We start from the raw sequence: 22,630 nt of genomic DNA, 5'->3' as shown, positions 1-22,630 counted from the left end.
AGCTATAGAGGAAGGGGCTTGAACCTCTCCATTACCAACTTCCTCCTTTTCTTCCCAATGCCTCAGGCCAGCTGTAAACCATCCTGACTGCTCTCATCACTGCCAGGAGATGCTCCATAGACATACCATACTCCACAGTGCCTGTCCACTTCCCCTTCCCTCTCCCTCTCTTCCTTGTACCTTGGCAGCACTTTGAGGGGGAGGGTATTTGTATCACTTTGGAAGGTATTTCTGGCTTGGCCTGGCCTGACCAAGCCTGTCTTGGATTCCATTTCTCCCCTGCCAAAGCTCCATCAGCAAAAACTGCCACCCGCGCCATTTCTCAAGCTCAACCTCATATACTGTGTCTATTACAGGCTACCATATCTAGAAAGGTGCAAAAAATAGCACTGAAGGTGATGAGAGATGCCTGGAAACCCAGTCTTACAAGGAAAGACTGAAAGAAGAAAGGGGCCGTTTTTAGACTGCAGGATATAGAATAGTACAGGGATATCACAGAAAAGTGAATCAAGGTCTATTCTGAATCAGAGAGCACAACGTAATGATATGAAGTTATGGGAAGATAAATTTCAACTGAATATAAGAAAGAAAGAAAGAAAGAAAGAGAGAGAGAGAGAGAGGGAGAAGAGAGAAAGAAAGAAAGAAAGAAAGAAAGAAAGAAAGAAAGAAAGAAAGAAAGAAAGAAAGAAAGAAAGAGGGAGGGAGGGAGGGAGGGAGGGAGGGAGAGGAAAAAGAGGAAAATGAGGGAGGGAGGGAGGGGGAGAGAGAGAGAGAGAGAGAGAGACAGAGAGAGAGAGACAGAGAGAGAGAGACAGAGACAGACCCATTTCCCACAGAAAACACCAAGAGCCACCAAACCCAGTAGGCGTGGCTGGGGGGTCATGTGACTGGGTGGGAGTGAATTGAATTGGCCACGGCCACCCAGGTTTTGTGGCTCCCAGTGTTTTCTTTTCTGTGGGAAACAAGTCCAAATGGCTCTTTGAGTGTTTAAGGTTGCAGACCTTGGCCTTAGAGGAAAAAGAAGGACGGAAAGGATTGTGGCCTTTCTATACAAGATTGAGAACTCTGACTCCAGTCTATAACTCCTTAGCACATCAATATTACGCTGCCAAAATTTCAATGGCCTATTTTTTTGAGGCTTTTCTTCCAGAATGAAGCTCACAAATGGGAATGGCAACCCCATTCTCATTCTCACCCATAACGTCTCCAAAGTGACAAATATTTGTCCGGAAACATCAGCACCACCTCTTCCCTTCCAATTAACGTTACAAGTGGCTTACAAGTAATCAAGGGAGCAAGTTGAAATCTCTGATTCATGGAAATTACTACTTCTGCTGTAAAGCAGAGGAATTGGAGATTTTTAAAAAATGAAGATTTCCTGAGTTACTTAATATAAACTAAAAAATGAGGCAAATAAAGAGACATAATATATCACGCAGGGAGAGATTGTGACCAGATTATTTGTATGCTGTCGAGTCTGCTGTTTTAGTACTAAAGTTATTTCTCCAGTTACTAATCCGGAGATTCACAGCAGCCCTTTTTTTTTTCTTGAAGATGCATAAACTAAACTTGGGTTGAGCAATCCTTCAAACAATGGAACCTATTAAGATTCAAGATTAGAGATAGAGGTTCACCATACAACTGAAATGGAGGGAGGTATAAAGTCTAAAAAATTTTCTGAGTGGTGACAAGGAACCAACTTTTTAGGCCAGTCAAGAAAGGATAGATCCAAAAGTGCTTAGTGGAGAAATGTTTATGATAATATTTGTACTCCATCTTTATATTTAGTCAGAGGGCAGCATTTTGTTGGTCTTGTCTGATCCAGATCAGATCAATAGTTGCATGGGAGATTACTATGAAAAAAATAGAATTTTGAGGAGTTGGGAAACTGTAAGTATTCCAAAAAGTGAAAGCAAAATATTTTTGCACTGTTGCCAAAACAAACTACAAATGTCATGAAATGATCCAGCTCCAAGCATGACTTTACTTTTTCATTCTACCTATCTAGCACAGAAGAGCTGGGCTTAAGGCCATTCAGTTATTATTAACACGATGAAAGAATTAAATCAATGAAACATTTCAGTGTTGTGGCTGAATGGTTGGTTGGTTGGTTGGTTGGTTGGTTGGTTGGTTGGTTGGATGGCCACCGGCCAGCTGGTTGCTTACTTGCTTGCTTGCTTGCCTACTTGCTTTGGAGAGATGCAGTGTTTTACTTATTTTCAGCCTGATTCAAGCAAATAAGTTTCCTCTGCTGCTTTCTTTACTTCTTCCACTGGTGGTACTCTGCCAGCTAAAAATGGCATGGTTACCACAGTAGTACTCCACTTATGACAATTTCCATAACCCTGTTCCTTTGCTCTCCAGAAGCATGTGAGCATTTAGGAATTTTATCCCTGCCAAATGGGTTTCATCCAGGAAAAGCATTATCCATTTAAAACTTGGAGCACAATTCGGTATTGCTTTCTCTTTAAAACTGAATAAAAATGTAATGATATTACAACAGGCCATTCCCACTGATGATAATGTACAGATTTTTCCAGTTCCATATCTATAATGGTACCCTACTGTAAACTGTTAAATTCCCTAGACGTTTTTTGCCTCCATGTAGCAATACCCAAAACCACTTCATGTGTACCATCCTACATCCTTCTTTCATTGGAGAAAGACCAGTTGGCTAAACCAAGTCCTTATTCACATTTCTCTGCTAGGCAATTCCTGCTGCTTCTTTTTCTGCCTTACCCCAATTGTAACATCTGCTGTCTGGCAAGAGTCAAATCTAGTTTTCTTTTCAGTTTGTGAGCATGAGGCAGTACATGAAATTAAGGTATCGCAGTGAGAGGTCATAAGCGCTTTCAGTGAAAATATCAAGGGAGCAGAAGAGAATCAAGTCAGCTTTGCTCCAGGGAGCTAGTAAGTTATAGTCATGGCCAGTGGAGCAAAAGGTTAGGAAGCCAAAAGTCTCATCAAAGCAGTATGCAAGAGCCACATCTGCACATGTTTCATAATAAAGGCGCATGCCGAGGTCAGATATTCAGCAAACTCTTGCCATTCATATCAAGAGAAGGCAACGGACTGGAGCAGGAGGTGAGATGCACAAACGAATAAAGCTTGGGAAAAACAGACTGTGATGTATGGTATAGCAATGTTCTCCTTGACATTGGACAGGGTAAACCATCAGGAAGTTGGAATGTCTTACAGCTTTATTTACACAAAGTTCCATGTCCATGTTGCTTTGCAGAGGCTCACAAACAAAATAAAACTCCTTGTCCCCAAACAGCCCATAGTCTTATTTTATAAGAAAAGATTAATAATAAAAGATCAGGGAATAATGGACAGAAGCAAGGAGGAGGACATGTAAAATCCCAAGCTTAGCAAGCTGTGAAAGGACCTGCAGGGTATTGAGATTCTCCATTGATGAGAGGTAAGGATTAGGGCAAATGCAGGCTAGAAATAGGTTGTTTAGTCCAGTCTGTACTTGCAAGCCATGATCACCATTCTGAGATGCACCAAGAAATAACAATGGAAGGTATAGTTGTCCAATATTCAAAATGCTTTGGACAGTATTAAAATAATAAGGGGCAAATTATGTACTGTAGTTCCTGTACTGTAAAGTACAGTTAGGGATGAGATGAAGGCAATATCATGAGGATGCATGACATTATTATACAAGTGGAATAAAGACCAAGTAGCAATTTATATATATATATATATAAATTCAGAACACAGCCAAGCTCCCACCCAATCAGTTCACACCCCCACTATCAGTTAAAAGGAAGAAACAGCTGTGATCACACATTGCTCCTAGAAGCACGAAGTCGAAAACACCAGCCTGAAGATGACGAATGAGACTTTGTTGAAACGTCGCCAAGACACTTCCAATTTTACGCAGGAGAAAACCCGAATAACCAAAGACCTACATACAAACACCCGCGAAAACCTCAGAAAACAAACAAATAGAGCCTTGGTAGTACAGGGGCTTAAGGCACCCTGTTATTAAGCTTATTAAGACCAGCTGCCTGCAATTACTGCAGGGTTCGAATCTCGCCAAGGCTCAAGGTTGACTCAGCCTTCCATCCTTTCTAAGGTAGGTGAAATGAGGACCCAGTTTGTGGGGGCAATAAGCTGACTTTGTATAAATATACAAAAGGATGAAGGCTATTGCTGAGCACATTGTAAGCCGCCCTGAGTCTTCAGAGAAGGGCGGCATATAAATCAAATTAAAAAAAAAAATACACACACACACACACAAAATTTGTGGGTGTTTTGGGGGGTGGGCAAGTCTTGTATGATTATCTGGATGTAGTTTGAGCTCATTTAACCTGAAGAAGTGGACAGGGTCTTTGCTGCTTCTAGTTCGGCCATTTGTGTCTTAGATCCATGTTCCTTCCGGCTTGCTAAGGGTAGGCAGGAAGGGATACGTCAGTAGGTCTGGGCTATGGTTAATTCCTCTTTCAGAGAGGGATTAGTTCTGCCAGCTGTTAAGGACGCAGTGGTATGCACTCCCCTCAAGAGATCATTGCTGTACTTATTTTATTTATTTATTTGTCAAACATGTACAAGATAGCATGTATAGGTGCTAAACATAAACATAAACAGATTATCTCAACCCCTTTCAGAACAGGGTCTGGGACTGATTGATCCACAGCATTGATTACACCTGTGGATAACCTCTAACAGGAGTGGGATGGATGTAATTCATCTATCCGGGCTCTTCTTTACCTCTCAGCGCCATTTGATACAGTTGATCATGATTTTCTTCTGGATGGACTTTGAGAGTTGGAGGCTGGTTCTCCTCCATCCATCAAGGACAGCTCCAGTCAGTGTTGATGGATGTTTGACCTACTTTGTGGGTACTTCAGGGCTTGATTCTCTATCCTTTCCTACTTAATATCTACATGAGGTCTGAGTAAGGTATTCCATTGGTTTTGGGTGAGGTATCATCAATATTCAAATAACACCCAGCTTTATCTCTCCATCTCAGGCCCTCTGGGTGATACTCTGGATGTCCTGTCAAAATGTCTGGAGGCTGTTCTTTTCATTTTAATGTGTTCATGTCTTTATATTCTTGTTTTTATGGTGCTGTAAGCTGCCCAGAGTACTTGATAGTGAGATGGGCAACATATAAATTGAATAAATAGATAAGACAATCTTGAACAAAATAAAGGGTGTTCTCTTGAAAATATATTAGAATAAAAGGAGAGAGCTTTCTCGGTGGGTGCACCCACCCTTTGGAATCAACTCCCTCTGGAGCTCTGGATGGCCCCCAACCTTTGCTCTTTCCACCGTGGCCTGTAAACGTGGCTATTTCACCTGGCCACCCTGGACTGATGGGGGTTTTAATAGAATTTTAACTGGGTTTTATTGAATTTTTGTTAATTTTAACTTGGATTTTTGTTCTAATGGTTTGTTTGCTTTGTTTTAATTGTTGTGAGCCGCCCTGAGTCCATTGGAGATAGAGGGGCATACAAGTTCCATTAATAATAATAATAATAATAAAAGGTAGTAATAAATTGCAGAAGAGAACAAAAATTTTGCACTTGTAAGAAATGTTAGAAAATATCATTGCATATCTATCCCTAAGATATATATTTAAGTGCATTTTAAATTGCATTGCTAGTATTGTAAAAGAATAACGCCAAGCATCAGATTAGCCAGTTTAAAACTTCAGATTTCAAACAAACAGCAAGTACCCTAAATCCAACCAGACATACATTATATCTAAATAAATAAATATGTACATGATATAATCATGTACTTTCATATGAAATAATAATGTCATATGAAAAATTCAAATAGAAAAATTGGAAATATACTGCATACATATACAGTCTATATTACACAAATTTGAATTGGAAGATTTGAGGGTTATGATTTTTCCCCCCAAAATTCATTCCAGCTGCTTTCTGCATTCATGGAGCCTAATTTCTGAAAAGCCTTTAGGAAAGGGTGGTGAAATCATATCATGTTAGAGGAAAAACAAATGACCCAATTATCTCAAACAAGACTTGAGGACACCATCTGGCTCTGTTTAGTGATACCATAGTGTATGGGCCTTATATAAACAGCATAAAACTGACTTCTACTTTACTGGATAATTGTGTGACAATGTGACCTCCCAACTTCTCCCCAGTGCTTGCATAAGTTTAATCACTGTTATCATTAACATCAGGTCATAGCCAACATTCCCAGCTGAGATCCAAGAAATGACCATGCTGTTCAAACTTTTGTACTCTAGTATCTCCAAAGACAAAGGACAGTTTAAATGCATGCAAAACATGTGATCAAGAAGATAATCATTTGCCAGGATAATCCCATGCACCCAGTAGGAAAACAGATCTTCAGGAAAAGGACTATTAAAACTCTGCAGAATATATTTTTTCTGCCACATATTTTTTAAAGCAGTGCATAGTTATGAGTTTTGCATGCAGGAAGCCTCAAATGATCCCATGTAATATGCTTGACATATGAAGAAATATAAAATGCTCCCCAAAAGTCCATATAGTCACTGTAGAATCAGGCAATGATTTTTCTGGCATGTCACACACAAACCTTTGTTGGTCCTGCTTCGAAGTGCTTGGGATTGGGTTTTCTGCAAGCAGAACTCATGATCTATTGTATTGTATTATAAAGCTGCAATTCTTCCCCCAAATGTGTAAAGGATTGAAGTATTCTTTCGCCTTAAGATCCCCAATCATAACCTGTTTTATTTATTAACTGATTTCTTGTATTCCATCATGATCTGCTCCCTCTGTATTTACATAGACATATACTATATTTCTTGTTATAATCTAGAACAGGGGTCTCCAACCTTGGCAACTCTGGGAGTTGAAGTCCACAAGTCTTAAAGTTGCCAAGGTTGGAGACCCCTGATCTAGAAGGACCCTCATCCATTTATTGGGTAATTAAAAAAAACTTGAGGTAGCACATACATGATGCTTTTAATCTGTGTCATGAAAGCTTTACAAATTAGCGCAGACAGTGTCATATAGGTCGCTACTACTTTTACTGTAGCAGCTATGGTAACAGAATCTTGCAAGTCTGAACATGTTTCCCATCTCTCCTTTTATCTTCATGCGAACCAGGGACGGCCTTGTCTGAGATGTTTTCCCATGTTATTTTTTCAGGATGGGCTTAGGCCCCTCTTATCTGACCATTGCCTTGTAGCAGCTCTACCTTCTCTCCTTCAAGGCCCTCTGGGTGTCATGAGGAGAACAGCATGCTCCTAGCATAAGACTCAGGGGTCTTGAATTTCAGATACTTCTCAATTCTTCCATGTCCAAAATAACTGATACCCTTGATGGTGAAGGGGGGAAAAATCATGATTTTAAGAAGGCATTGGCTAAATGACTCATTAAGATCTTCAACACTTCCAATTGAAGACAGACGAAGTTAACACTCATTACATCTTCCAGTTTCCCATGTAGTTATTCTAAAATATGTTTTCTATGTCAGATCAAATCAGCTTCTTTTTAAAACAAATCCACAGCTGCTCTCCAATTCAACAGCTACTGCTGGAGAGAAAGAAAAATCCTTTTCGTAATTTCCAGTACTTGCTAGCAGCAACATGACAGCAATCAGGAGATTTCTCCTAATAATAATAATAAAAAAAGAACATTTGGGCAGTTGTATAGCTACGGTAAGAGATGCTAATACTCTGTAGGCAGGGTTATAGTTTGTCATAACATATTGGAGAGATTGTATGACTGTAATCAATTCACCAAAGATCAAATTTTGCTGTGAAAAGGCCAGATAATGTGGCACATGCCTGTAATGTCAATATAGATTGTCAATACTTTGATATAACATTTGAAGAAGAGATTTTTGCTAGTCCTGCAACCCAACCAGCTAGGGATTAAGCCAAAGACACTCTTCAGGTTAGCCAAGTGATCTGCCATAAAATCAAATACACTATTCCTAAATAAACATGCGTAGAACTGAGCCAATTATGCTGCTTTGGCATCTGTCATGGAGCCTGATGAGCCAAGAAAAAAAGCATGGAAGAAAAATTCTGTAAATAAAGAACATTGCATTTAAAAATCAATCATGGAGCTGAAAAATTAAATTAAAGCCAACAAGTGTTCAGTCTTATGGAAAAAACAGTATGCAATGAACTATGTTAAAAGTGCCCAAAAACATGTTGCAGGTGCCAGAACTGCAGGCTGATGTATTTCTTTAGAATCCAGACATCCATTACCACCTACAACACTATTTCATTGGAGAGATTTTTAAAACCTGGAATTTGAAATCTTTAGAACTGCAACATTACAATAAACAGACTTTAACTCAGCCATCAAGGCAAGCAATTTGTAATTATATTTTCTCTGAACTTATCTATTTTTCTCTGAATTAGTTTCCTTTGTGTAAGGTGTTGGCTGTACTTCTATCATATGGGTTTTTATGATGAGAGCCTTCTATATGTAATTTCCATGATAGACTTCCATCGTACCCTTAGAAAATTAGTCACTGATTGAAGGTTGAGAGGTTCTTTGGTAGGTATTCCCAAGTTTTTCCAAATATTGCAGAGGATTAATCTTCATTACACTTGAGGGAAGAAATCAGAGGTTACCACCCTATTGGAGCATATGCACCAAAGACAAATTCCTTGTGTGTTCAATCACACTTGGCCAATAAAGAATTCTATTCTCTATTCTATTCTATTCTATTCTATTCTATTCTATTCTATTCTATTCTATTCTATTCTATTCTATTCTATTCTTTGGATGAAGTTACAATCTTTCTGAATGATCAGGCTTGTAATTCCTGGGTGTTTGCCATTCTTAATGGATGTAGAGGTGGCTCCTGTCCTAAGAGTCTGCTTACCTACAGATGATGAATATAATAGTAGCAAATGATTCAATCTGTTCCTAGTTCGATTATTGTGAATCTCCTGCTATGCAAGAGAATCTTCAGAGAATGTGTATTATAAGCAAAAGATTTCAGCCAGGGTGCTTTCTGAAGTGTGTTTCATAGACCTAATAAGATCTTCTATCCACAACACCTCTTTTAGATTTATTTCCAGACTCAGTTCAAAGGGCTGTTCATAATGTAAATATAGTTGTTCATAGAGTAAAGTTCCAATTGGGGTAGGCTGTCCCTTTTCCTCTAACTTTAGAAGATAGATATACTGTAGATTATAATCTTTTTCTGAGATGGTATTGCAAACATCACAGGGATTTGGTGGGTAACCATAAAAGTAGGGTGGGACCTATGCAGTAGTGGGTTGCAAAACCCATTGCTACCAATTTGCTCATGCGGGTGCGCACACACACACGTGATGCTTCTGCGCATACGCAGAAGGGTCCGGCGCAAGTGCGCAGAGCCTCCCACCACCGCCACTACCAGTTCACCAATCCAGGTAGAACTGGTAGCAACCCACCACTGGACCTATGTATGTATAAACCTCAAACTGATGATTGGTCTTCCTAATCATATCAGGCAGGTAGTAGAAGTACTCAGTTCCTGATAGGTTCAAGCAAGGTTTCTCAACCATGGCAACTTTAAGATATGTGGGTTTCAATTTTCAGAACTCTGGTATGATAGTTGGAGAATTCTAGGAGCTGAAGTCCGCATATTTTAAAGTTTCTAAGTTTGAGAAATACCAGGTTAAAGGATTGATTCTGGTCTCATGATACTATTTTTTATTTTATTTTAAAGCTTAGTTGTAGTATTTTATTTTTGTATATAGATGCTTGAAGAATTTCATTAGTGCCCAGAAGTGGTTTATGATTAGTATCTGAAAGTACATCACTGAACATCAGACTTGATTATATCTGCTGTACAACTGTTAAAATAACTGCAATTTAAATTAATCATGGAGAATTGCAATACTATTAACTGCTACACCTGATGATTACCACAGCACTGCTATTACTATTATTTAGGGATTAATGGAAGTATGTTTCTCATTTCCAGTTTCTGGGATCAGGAACTGGAAGGTAAGACCCAGATCATGTCCTTTTTATGGGTCTCTCATAGCAATCTTGTTGGTCATAGAGGGATTATGGTGCTAGACTATCAGATAAGATCTTTGAGTTGTTATATAAAGTGTTTGTTATTTTATTTTATTTTATTAATCATATTTCTATGCCGCCCACTCTCCGAGGACTCTGGGTGGCTTACAACAATCGACAATATACTAAATAGCATTTCCCCCCAACAATCTGGGTCCTCATTTTACCCACCTCGGAAGGATGGAAGGCTGAGTCAACCTTGAGCCGGTGAGATTTGATCTGCTAAACTAGCAGTCAGCTGAAATAGCTGCAGTACAGCACTCTAACTACTGCGCCACCTCGGCTCTCTGGAGCTGGATCAGCAAATAGTCCAAAACTGTAGCCAACTGGGTGCAATGAGAAGCTCATAAACCAGGGCTGGAAGACCACAAATTCCTTCCGCTGTTCTCTTCATCAAGTAGTATAAAGCATGCTGCCCATGATTCATGAAGTAGAAGACAGCTATCACTATCACTACCGATTAGTATTGGTCTAGTGCAGGCATGTCCAATGTATGCGGCCCCATGATATACAATGAAAAATATTTTAAAAAATAAAGGAAGTTTGTTATTTATATATGTTAAGTATATTAAACATTTTACATGCAGCCCAAAACAATTCCTCTCCAATCAGCATGGTCCAAGCAACCCAAAAGATTGAACATCCATGGTCTAGTGCAGGGGTGTCCAACTTTCAACTTTAAGACTTGTGGACTTCAACTCCCAGAAATCCCCAGCCAGCTATGGTCTAGTACAGGAATGGGCAATTGTGGCTCTTTTACAACCTGTGGACTTTAACTCCCAGCTGTCTCAGGAATTCTGGGAGTTGAAGTCCACAGGTTGTAAAAGAGCCACAATTGCCCACCCCTGGTCTAATATATGATTTTCTTGGACTCCACAATCTTAAAGTTGCCAAGGTTGAGAAACACTGCTTGCCTGATATAATTTGGAAGAACATTGATGAACAGTAGCATAATCCTTCATGAATCTGATCCATCTTCTTTTAAAACCGTTCCAAGCTAGCTGCCATTGCCACAACTGCTGACAATGAATTTTATGGTTAACTTGTCTCTTTTTATATTTACGTTATATTACACTACAGCTTACATTAAAGTCCCTTCTATGTTAAGGAATGTCAGTGTAGATTCAATGGTAATCTTGCTTTATTGAGATTTATGAGCTGTACATTTTAATATGGAGACAGAGAGGTTTGGCCTTGGCCATTCAATTGTGTTGCCACATGTTAAGCAAAGGATTGGAGACTTTTTTTCCCCTCTGCTCATGATTCTCCAGGGCTGTGTAACCCAATCACTGCAGGGCTCTCAGTCCCATGAACTTTAAAAAAAAAAAAAGAGGACAAGGCTTGCAAAAACTTTGCAGTGCAAAGCATCAGGGACGGCTATAAAACAAGATAATAAATCAGCTTATAAAACCATAAAAGGTAAGCTGTTTTCAAATCAATCAGATAGAAATATTGAACTGTGACATTACATGTCAGCTTTGCCCATTCAAGTGTCCCTAAGGATACATACCAGAGCATGCCACAAAGAGAGTCTAATTCGTGCTGAAGTAATAGGCTTTTTAAATTCCTTCACGTCCCTTCCCAAATTCCCAATTCAATTAGAAGGCCTATGAAAAGAAGTGGATGAAGGACAGCTTTCCCACAAGAAGCAATGGGGTTGGGGATTTTTGAAGTATGATGCCAAAGAAAATGAGACAAGTCCCTTTATTGGGCCTGTGTAAATCCTCAAAGTCACAAAGTAGTCAAAAGTGGGTTTTCCCATCAAATGTTTTATACAGGTCTACTATTTCCATACTGAAAAGTGAAGTTTATAATATCTGTCTGTGGATTTAATTCTTATTCCTCTCTCAATGAGGCTCATCCTAAGATTAGCAAAAAGGCACATGATAAAGAAACAATTTTGATCCATGCTTGATGGATGCCTTATGTATATAGTAAGTTTTGTTATAAAGGATAGCCCTTTATTTCAGAAAGCTGTCCTTTAAATTTATTTAGTTTTGTCTTTTATTTTGGTCATTTAACTTGTACCAAGCAAATGGTACTACCTAATACAGAGTCTTTCAAATACATCTGAAAAATATGGAAATTGAATTGTCTTTTTAAAATAAATTTACATATCCTGGTTGATTTTTAAGATTTTATTAGAACACACGTTTTTGTAAAGTTTTTCTTGGTTTTGCTCTTGAATTTTCCTTTGTAAAGCAAAGTTATAAACATTTTTATACATGTTTTATTAACATTTTATATAAAACACTTTTTAATGTTATAAAACTTTTAGATTTAGTTTGGTGTAATGATTAAGGAGCTGGCCAAGAAACCAGGAGACTGTGAGTTCTAGTCCAGTCTTAGGTGTGAAGCCAACTGTGTGATCTTATGCCAATCACATCTCTCAGCCCAGGGTCATTGTGGTTGTTGTGGGGAAAATACGAGGAGGAAGGAGTAGGTATGTTCATCACCTTGAGTTACTCATAAAGTAATAAAGGGGGGATAAAAATTGTAATAAATATGTGTAATTATGTTGGATATTGTATCCTATGAAAAATTATTTCATAGGATACAGGAGTCTCAGTGGTGCAGTGGTTAGAATGCAGTACTGCAGGCTACTTCTGCTGACTGCAATTTGGCAATTTGAATCTCAACAGGCTCAAGGTTGACTCAGCCTTCCATCCTTCCAAGGTCAGTAAAATGAGGACCCAGATTGTTTGGGGCAATATGCTGACTCTGTAAACCACTTAGAGAGGGCTGTAAAGCGCTGTAAAGCGGTATATAAATCTAAGTGCTATTTATTTATTTTTTCATCAAATTTGTATAGCCATTCATCTCATGAATGCCTCCAGGATTTAATCTACCCCGACACATATGGGTGACATACAATAGAATTAGAACGACTCATGGGGTGTGTGCCGACTCCTTGTATAAATGGGGAAAGACACCTTCAACACAATGCGATTGCGGGGCTCCCCGACAGACTATCCAACATATAATGAGGCAATGCTCTAACAGAAGGTATGCAGGAGATTTTACGGACTTCCTCTACGTAACAACAGCTACTGACTAGCTCTCCAAACTCGACATTAAAATCTGAAATGTTATTTCTGATTTCCTCTTAGGTTTTCTTACTGCTCTTTTTTTAATTGTTTTAATTGTTTTAACCTGTAAAAAATGAAGTGTTTTAATATTGTGTGTGACCAGCCATATGCTAAATAAATCATTAATGCCTTTTGGATGACATGCTATAAAACAATTTTTTTAAAAAAAATCTTAATTATTATAAGTAAGAGAGAAATGCAAATAAATAAGATCACAGGAGAGTGTTTAAAAATTCATACCTAATAAAGCCATCTTACCGACTATCTGTTTCAAGAGATTCCCAGGTCTGCTGGAAAAGCCATACCTTGTGAAGTTTCTGGAAGGCCAAAAGGCTCAGGGCTAGTCTCACCTGAGGGTGATGATGTTCCATAGGGTGGATGCTGTGGCAGAAAAGGCTCGTCTCCTGAGTCCTTCAGATGGAACTCCTTAAGAAATACAGTAGAGCTCACTATCTCCCCATTCTGCTTGACCTGATGGGACAGGTAGATGTAACTGAGATGGAAGTGGTCCTTCAAATAACCTGGGTTCATACCATGTAGGGCTTTAAAAATCAAAACTAGCACCTTGAATTGGGCCCAGAAGCAAACTGGCAACCAATGTAGCTCGCAGAGAAGAGGTATAATGCATGCCATTCTGGAGGCACACATAATTGCCCATGCAGCCACATTTTCCACCAATTGAAGCTTCTGAATAGCCTTCAAGGGAAATCCCATTTAGAGAATATTACAGTAGTCAATGATAGGTTAAATGCACCCTTTGCCACCTCCTTTCTTTTTCTCCACTTTATTGTTGAGATTTAATTTAGAAGCTCTTGTCTCTTTTGCTTGTTTCTCTGTGAAGCACAGGATATATTTAGCACCATGCCATAACAAAAGTTCTACAAAACCTAACAGTGGAAACAGCAACAACATGAGCATCATTTTCATTTCCCAAGCTATCATATTAATACTTGGTTTTTCTTTGCAGTAGTGAATTTAGTGATTGAGCTTCGTAGTGCACTCTTTAAATTTATTTTCTTCTTCTCCTTGAATTGTTTCTCCTTCAGCCCAAAACATCAAACATATAGCACAGGCTGTAAGTTAAATAAGATTCTTCATTATCCTATGGAAACTAATTTATTCCCATCACACCACCTGCACCTGAGTGCTAAAAATCTATTTTTGAGGGTGTTTGAATCCATCCTGTGCTATGTCATCTACACATTCTTTTTGTTGGGGGCGGCAGAAAAAGATTTCATATTACAACACTTTAAACAGGGCCAGAAAAAGAAAAAATATTGGCTTTAGTCCTAATAACACTTTTTAGACTATTTCAACTTCCCACTAAGAACATGGACACACAAAAAATAAGTGCATCTGTAAATACAACAAATTGATATTTGCATATCAGTTCTGTTAACATTCACAGCTCTTTCCTTGGAGCTGTGGAAGGGATGAACTAATGCAGAATAGCCTCATGATGTTTCTCCATGCCATCTAGATAACAATGATGGGACAATATATTTATTTATTTATTTATTTATTTATTTATTTCATGTATTTATATGTTGCCCTTCTCCAGAAGGACTCAGGGCGGCGAACACAAGTTAAAAACATGTACAACAAAATCCCATTTTAAACCAAATTAACTAATAAATAATAAATAATAAAACCCAGAATCAGAATCAGCCTATTTGCTTGAACAGCCAAGTCTTCAGGTCCCGAGAAAAGAGCGGAGATCAGGAGCCATCCGGAGCTCAGTAGGCACCTCATTCCAGAGGGTGGGAGCACCCACAGAGAACGCCCTACCCCTGGGCACCGCCAGACAACATTGGCTCGCCATCGGAACCCTGAGGAGAGCAGCCCTATGTGAGCGAACAGGACGGTGAGAGGCAGGGCAGGAGAAGGTCCTGCAAATATCCCGGACCTAAGTCATGTGGTAAATAGACAAAATATACTTGAGTGCAGTGACTTAGTTGTGCTCTTCTGCAAAAAAAAAAAAATGACAAGGGAATGGTTTGATACCACAAGAGACACACTAAGTGGATTTGAAAAAGGAACAACTTCTACCGTACTCTAAATTGTAATACCAAACCAGTTACTAGTTAATAGAGGGCCAACTCTTCCTTCAAATCCTTCTACCAGAGCTTTTTTTATTTCTAGAAGAAAGTCTCACATGAACTGTTCATTCAATGGCTCTTGAGGCACAAAGAAAGAATTACTACTCCTATGTAGTGCCTCACATTAAATAAATGATATCTTTTTTTAAAAAAGTAGAATTAACAACCATGCAAGATCTCTGTGAAAAGAAATTTTTTTAAAAAAATTAAACACCTAACTCGTACCTCCCATCAAGTGGGAGCAGCTGTTGGGAACAAAGTATTCTCTCTGCAAAGCTTTAGTAAACAGAATAACCTCCTGGATTATTATGCTTATTAAACCAAATATCAGTGTGGTTTCAAGTTCCTTTCTTTCTCCATCATTTGCATTCTATTCACTGGGGGGAGGGGCTTGTTTGTTTTTAGTTTTTTTAATCCCACCTTTATTATTTTTCTAAATAACTCAAGACAACAAATACCCTTCCTCCCCCTATTCCCCCTATAATCACAACCCTGTGAGATGAGTTGGGCTGGGAGGAAGTGGCCAGCCCAACATCACCCAGCCATCTTACATGCCTAAAACAAGACTAGAACTCACAATTTCCTGGTTTCTTGCCTGGTGTCTCAATCACTACACTATATCTTTTCTTGAGATTACATTTAGTGATTTGCACATTTCTATATAATCCATCGATTGGTTCTGCTACTGCATCTTTAATCAGATTACACTGTTCAGTTATATAACATCAATGTTTACCAGATAAGCTGTTTTTAAATCATCCTGTCGTCCATTGGGTTATAACGAAAAATATAGAAAAAGCAGAACCATACTTTCTGCTTGATCCATGACCAAAAATGACAAGGGAATGATACCTAGCTTGGGAAAAAAGGAAACAAATAACATCATTCTCTACTCACTCCTATTTGATTGCAAAAGGACCTCCCAACCATGTTTTGAAGCACTCTGCTTTAAAGCTGTTAATATCCTTCCTAAGTTGCTATGAGTGTAAGGCGTGTAGCACTTTCTTCTGATGTAGTAAAAGCACCAGCTTCTGACAGATAGTGCTTATCAGATCTTCTCTCCCCTTCTAGATGGCCACTATCCTGAATATCCATTTTACTCTGGTCCATCAGGGTCCTATGTCTCCATTGGCTGGCAGCTGCCTTTTTTATTATTTTGTGCTTCATTCAACAATAGTGTTGTGGTCTGCTGGTGGCCTATGGTGCTGGCAGCAGAATCGGACAGTGAGGAAGTTGGGGAGGAACATGGGCCAGTCCTGGAGTCTGGAGAAGGCTCGGACGAGGCTCTGTATCGGAGGCAGAGAAAGAGCCATCTGGGAGATACGTGCTGCCTCTGAAGCCTCCAGAGTCAGACCTCAGAGAACAGGGGGAGCCTGTTCCTAGTGCGCGCATGCGCAGAGCTGCCAAAAGGCAAGAACAGTTAAAACAAAATGGACTACTCAGGAGTAGGGCTTGGAGATGATTGGCCCCTCCCATAAGACTTAAAAGAGGAGCAAAGGCACGTGGGCCTTTGCAGGAAGCAACGTTGTTAATTCTGTTCAGTTTAAAGTCTGAAGCTCTGTTTGATTCTGGACTCCATGTGGCTTTACCAATTAGGTCTTTGGCAGCGTGTCAAGGGAGATAAAGGTGGGTGATTATCTGCCTTATCCCAAAGGACTCTTTACAACTATTTGGGACTCATCTGTGAATGAACAGAATTCACAGCTGTTGCAATAAAAGAGGTTTTTGGGACTACTTGTGTGTTTTACTGAAACCAGATGGATTTATAGCTGGATGACAAACTGTACTCAATCCTTAATGGAGTAAGGAGTAATACTATATCTACATGGAAAGAAGGAAGCAGTGAGGTACCACAAGGTTCCGTCTTAGCAATAGCAATAGCACTTAGACTTATATCCCGCTTCACAGTGCTTTACAGCCCTCTCTAAGCAGTTTTACAGAATCAGCATATTGTTCCCAACAATCTGGGTCATCATTTTACTGACCTCGGAAGGATGAGGCAACCTTGAGCTGATGAGACTCGAACTGCCAAATTGCTGGCAGCCAGCAGTCTGCAGAAGTAGCCTGCAGTACTGCATTCTAACCATTGCACCATCCAGTACTTCTCAACAGTACCAGAAAATCCCAAAGAGCCTGGTGGCGCAGTGGACTAAGTGCTGTTAAAGTAGCACTTAGTTGCCAGCTGCCTGCAATTACTGCAAGTTCAAATCTCACCAGGCTCAAGGTTGACTCAGCCTTCCATCCTTTCGAGGTAGGTAAAATGAGGACCCGGATTGTGGGGGCAATAAGCTGACTTTGTATAAAAAAGAACATCGCTTGGGGGGGCCAAAAGTCCTACTAAGCAGGTATATATAAAAGTATGAAGGCTATTGCTTAATGCATTGTAAGCCGCCCTGAGTCTCCGGAGAAGGGGGGCATATAAATCGAACTAATAAATAAATAAAATACATAAATAAATAAGACAAGCTCAGGATCCAAAAAGATCTTAATAGACTTGAACAATGGGCCCTATCCAACAACATGAAATTTAATGTGGAGAAAAGCAAGGTTTTACACCTAGGCAGGAAAAAACAAAGGTACAAGTACAGATTAAGTGAAACCTGGCTCAAAATAGTACCTGTGAAAGGAACCTTGGAGTCCTAGTGGACGATCAGTTAAAGATGAGTCAGCAGTGTGCGGCAGCAGCCAAAAATAAGCTAATACAATCTTTGTATAAACAGAGTCATAGAATCAAAATCACTTGAAGTATTGGTACTGCTTTATAAAGCCTTAGTAAGACTACACCTGGAACACTGCCTCCAGTTTTGGTCACCACAGTACAAAAAAGATGTTGAGACTTTGGAAAAAGTACAAAGAAGAGCAACTAAGATTATTAAGGGCCTGGCGACAATGTGAACATGTGAAGAACGGTTGCAAGAATTGGGCATGGCCAGTCTAGAGAGGAAAAAAGCCTAGCATTGGTAGCAGTATTCCAGTATTGAGGGGCTGCCACAAAGAAGAAAGGACCAATTTATTTTCCAAAGCACCAGAGGGCAGGACAAGAAACAATGGCTGGAAACTAATCAAGGAGAGAAGCAACCTGGAATTAAGGAGAAACCTCCTAACAGTGAGGACAATTAACTAGTGAAACAGCTTGCCTTGTAGGTGCTTCATCACTGGAGGTTTTTAAGAAAAGACTGGACAGTCAGTTGTCTGAAATGATATAGGATCTTCTGTTTGAGCAGACAGTTAGACTAGAAGACCTCCAAGGACTCTTCCAGCTCTAGTCTGATTGATTGTCCTCACATAGCTCTAGCCAAACAAATATCCCCCAAGTGATTTTTATTATTATTATTATTATTCTGTTATGACTTAGAGAACTTTCTCAGTTCTGGGAATGCAATTTTGATGGAGGTAAGATTAAAATGGGTCAAGCCAAAAAAAAATGATTCAATTGCATACAGTTCTTCACTATATTATACCTATCCATTCCATCAGGTCAGGCTGGGGTTATAGGAAGCATATTCACTGAAAACACTACTATTCAAACGTGGATTTATTACCAGGTAATTTATATAAAGCTATAAAAATGCAGCCTTAAAAAGCACAACAATCGATTTTTCCAGCTTTACTCTTTTCTCCAGTCCAACAGAAAGCCAAATTGTAGTTTTGCTAGTGGAGTCTTCAATGTGCCTATGCAGATCAGAGTCCAATTGAGTTCAGTGAAACTTATTCACCAATTAAAAGGTCAGGAGGATCTTTCTGCTTGCTAATCATTGTCTGGAAGGGGCAATCAGCCTTTGTTTGGTCCATGCTTGATTAGTTCTTGCTGAATCGCATGCTATTTTTAGTAACCAACTGCAAAGCCATAATTTGAAGATATCTATCTTTTTTTCCTTATTCTTTTTCAATGGCCATCTTTCACAGCCATTCAATGCCAGTGAAAAGACCACTGCTTTAAGTTTTCTGATCTTCATTGTCAAAGAAATATCCTTCAAAAGCTCATTTAATTTTTCTTCCTTTTTTCTTAATCTTTTCTTTCCAGTATGTGTCATTTTTATCTATTCTTAAACTCAGGGGAAAAGGTTTTGCTGTCTTCACTTTTTTAACATCAGCTGTGAGATAATTAAACTTGCTGGTTGAGATTGTCTTCTTAATATTGAATGATAATCCAGATTTTTCTTTCCATTTTTACTTTTATAAAAAGTGGGACTAAGTCTTCCTTATTTTCAGCCATTGAAGTGATGTTCTATATGTACCTCAGATTTGATGTTTCAATGGTTCAGCTTTCTATCTTTCCCAATCCTGCCATTATTTTAACGCATTCAAAATATACCAGACGTAGAAATTATATGCCTGCTTGTCTGGGCTGCAAAAATCTACACCATAATTAGACAACAACAACAGCAAAGAGACCGAGAATAATCCTCCTTTTTGCAGTTTAGCTTTGGTAGTTCTAATCCTTGTTTTACTTCCTTCGCTATTCTCAATCAAACCCAAATTGTAGAATACCGTATTTTTCGGAGTATAAGACACACCGGAATATAAAACGCACCTACCTTTTTTGGTGAGGAAAAGAAGAAAAAGAAATCTCCCTCTGCCTCTGCCTCTGCCTCTGAGCAATTTTGCCTCGTTGCTGCAAACAACAAACAGCCTGCTTTACTTTCATTTTCGTTTTCAGCATAACTTGATTAGCACAAGGGGAAAAAAAATCTGCTCCAGCAATTTACCTCTTTGCAGCAAGCAGCAGAACCCTGCGCAAAACAGCTGAGAGAAAATCAGCTGAGAGTCAGGAGGCCAATCCAATCAACTTGTACTAATTAGGCTGTGCCTTAGCTGAAAGGAGCTGTTTTTTCTTGCCGTTTGCTTGCAAGGAGGTAACTGCTGCGAGGCAGAGGCCAAAGGGTGGGGGCCAGTGGGTGGGCGGGGCTACATTCGGTGTATAAGACACACCTAAATTTTCACCCCCTTTTAGGAGGGAAAAAGGTGTGTCTTATACTCTGAAAAATACGGTAGCTTCCTGTTCATTATTATATATATCATTATATATTCCACTTTCTGAAATGATGCACAGGAGCAAACACCCTGCTATACTCAATAAACTAATAATAATTATATTATTTTGTTCCCTCTGTTACCTCATATTCTTTGCTGTCCGATCTCATTTCCCTCTGCCTTCTCTGAAACCTATCTGCTTCTTTGCCAAACTTTCCTTGGATGAAGGTATTGTGCAATTATTTGATAATTTCTGTATTCTTTTAAATGTTCCTCTTCCGGAACACACTGATCTTATCTAATCTCTATAGTTTTCTCCCATATTTTCTGGCATAGAATTGTTAGCATTATTTCTGGGAGAAATAATACCTCCATCAACACTTTCCCCCTCACATACAAAGCTGGCCTAGGAACAGAAGACCTAAAGAGATCTCAAAACAAACCATATGAATTGTTCAGACAAGAAAATAGTATTGAGAGAAGTGGGGATCAAACAGGAGCAATACTGCTTGATGGATCATATATCTTGTAAATAACAGTTGCATCCAGGAGTCACCTCATATTTTAGTTGTGCGGAGTTAATCATGGCTCGAGTCATAAATAAGTGGATAAATATTTTATTGCATATATCTTGGTCATCTTGGAAAGGGATAATCAAGGCACATGTTCAGCAAGTACTGAAGACAGATTGCACCAGTATTTTAATGGTTATGACAGTATTGCTGATTGAAAATTTAATCTTAGAAAATGAAAATGGATGGAGAAAAATGCTTCTCTCAAAGTTCAAAGTACTTTAATGCCAGAAAGCCTTCATAAGCATTCAGGAAAATAAAAATTAAAAAAGGAAACAGAAAGTTAATTAACATGAAATGACAGCACTTGTGATACTAGATTGGAAATGTAGCTGGTTTCATACCACTGATGAAAGGGTATGTTTTATACAAACCAATCAGTGCAAATTAATGAAGGGCAATTCAATTTCACAGAACAGAGTGCTTGGATGATGCAGAGAGAATGAAAACCATCAGTTGAAGAATCAATATACTGAAGATGATTTAGCAGGATAAAACATTATATCAGTGCATCAAGTGTTCTACTCCTAAATACACAAGCTAGCCATGTTCATTTGGCATGAAGATTTGGGTCAGACCCTCAGAAAAAAAAACTTGATTTCCAAAGGAATTCACTGAAAAGGTCAAAAGAAACATTTAGTTAGGCAAGGATAGAAGGAAAAGAGACTGTAATGATTTGATTTTTAGAAATTTAGATTTTATTTGGAAGGAACTTGTGTCCATGTATGCTTAGGGTAATAATTTGATCAGGTTAAATCCCAGAGAAATTGTCTTCAAAAGTGGTGTCCCAACTGTGTGTTCTCTACTATATCTATAACTATCTGGGTGTGCATGTGTATGGGGATGTGTGCGTGTCCTTCCACCCTAAGAAAAGTTTAGAATTGTTGTGACCGAGGCCCACGTAGTGATTACCAAACACAATTCAATCCTGAACAAACTTATTTTATTAAAACAGCTGAGAATTAGTTCATTCTCAGCTTAGTCCAAAACAAATTCTTCATAACCAGTTCATTGGCCTTATCACCAACCTTTGATGTCTTTGGCAACCTGCCAAAGGCTTTTCTTGGCAAAACCGCACAAAGTTCAAGAGACGCTGACAAGAAGCACTGGAATCAACGTTGCTTTTCTACAAAGAACCCAACGGCTTGTTGTTGCTCTTTTAAACCTTATGGGAGTGGTCAATCATCTTCTGGCCTTATTCCCAAATTGTCCTTTTTGCTTCAGCTGCTCTTGCCTTCTGGCAGCTCTTCGCATGCGTGCACTAGGAACAGGCTCCTCTTATTCCTCTACCTCTCTGCTGTCTGCCTCTGGAGGCTCCGGAGTCCATGCATTGCTCCCAGGTGGCCCTGGCCCTCTCTCTGCCTCCAACGCAGAGCCCTCATCCGGGCCTTCACCTGACTCCAGGACTGGCCCATTGTCCTCCCCAGCCTCCTCACTGTGCGACTCCGCTGCCAGGTCCACAAGCTGCTGGCGGACCACTACAAGAATAGCTAACAAACTTTTAAAACAAAATTAAAATAAATACTTTAAAAGATAACGAAAAGATAGCACTACTGTTGATACTGAAATCATTTAATTTAAAAATGGATGAAATTTTATAGAGTTTCTAAATGCTGAATGAATAGGAGCCAATTCAATTCTCAAAGAACTGTGTCTGGAAGCATAGTTCATTTTCATTTTCTTGAAGAAAGATTAGTCTATTCCATTTCATTTTTGAACTCCAGATGAAGCTGCAATTCACAAGACTTTACAGTGCTGCAGATTCCTGATATGATTGTCCCAAATATTCTCTCTCTGTTGGTCAATGGCTGTCTGGTTTACCAAGGCCCTGTAGAACCAGGTGATGAAAGGAAGAAAAGATACCTAGTGCATCTGGATGGGATAGA

The 22,630-nt window shown here is 39.1% G+C and overlaps 1 long non-coding RNA gene across 1 annotated transcript in view; it reads right to left on the bottom strand.

Moving 5' to 3' along the window:
• Positions 1-13,548, bottom strand: part of LOC148116818 (uncharacterized) — a 32,428-nt gene extending 18,880 nt beyond the window's left edge. The window contains exon 1 of the long non-coding RNA XR_015731403.1: positions 13,450-13,548. This is a non-coding gene — a long non-coding RNA (uncharacterized LOC148116818). The remainder of the gene's footprint in view (positions 1-13,449) is intronic.
• Positions 13,549-22,630: the final 9,082 nt, after the last annotated feature.

The sequence above is a fragment of the Pantherophis guttatus genome, chromosome 1, assembly GCF_059756535.1.
Source record: "Pantherophis guttatus breed Tessera chromosome 1, ASM5975653v1, whole genome shotgun sequence".
NCBI lineage: Eukaryota > Metazoa > Chordata > Lepidosauria > Squamata > Colubridae > Pantherophis > Pantherophis guttatus.
This window is presented reverse-complemented; position numbering and strand designations above follow the sequence as displayed.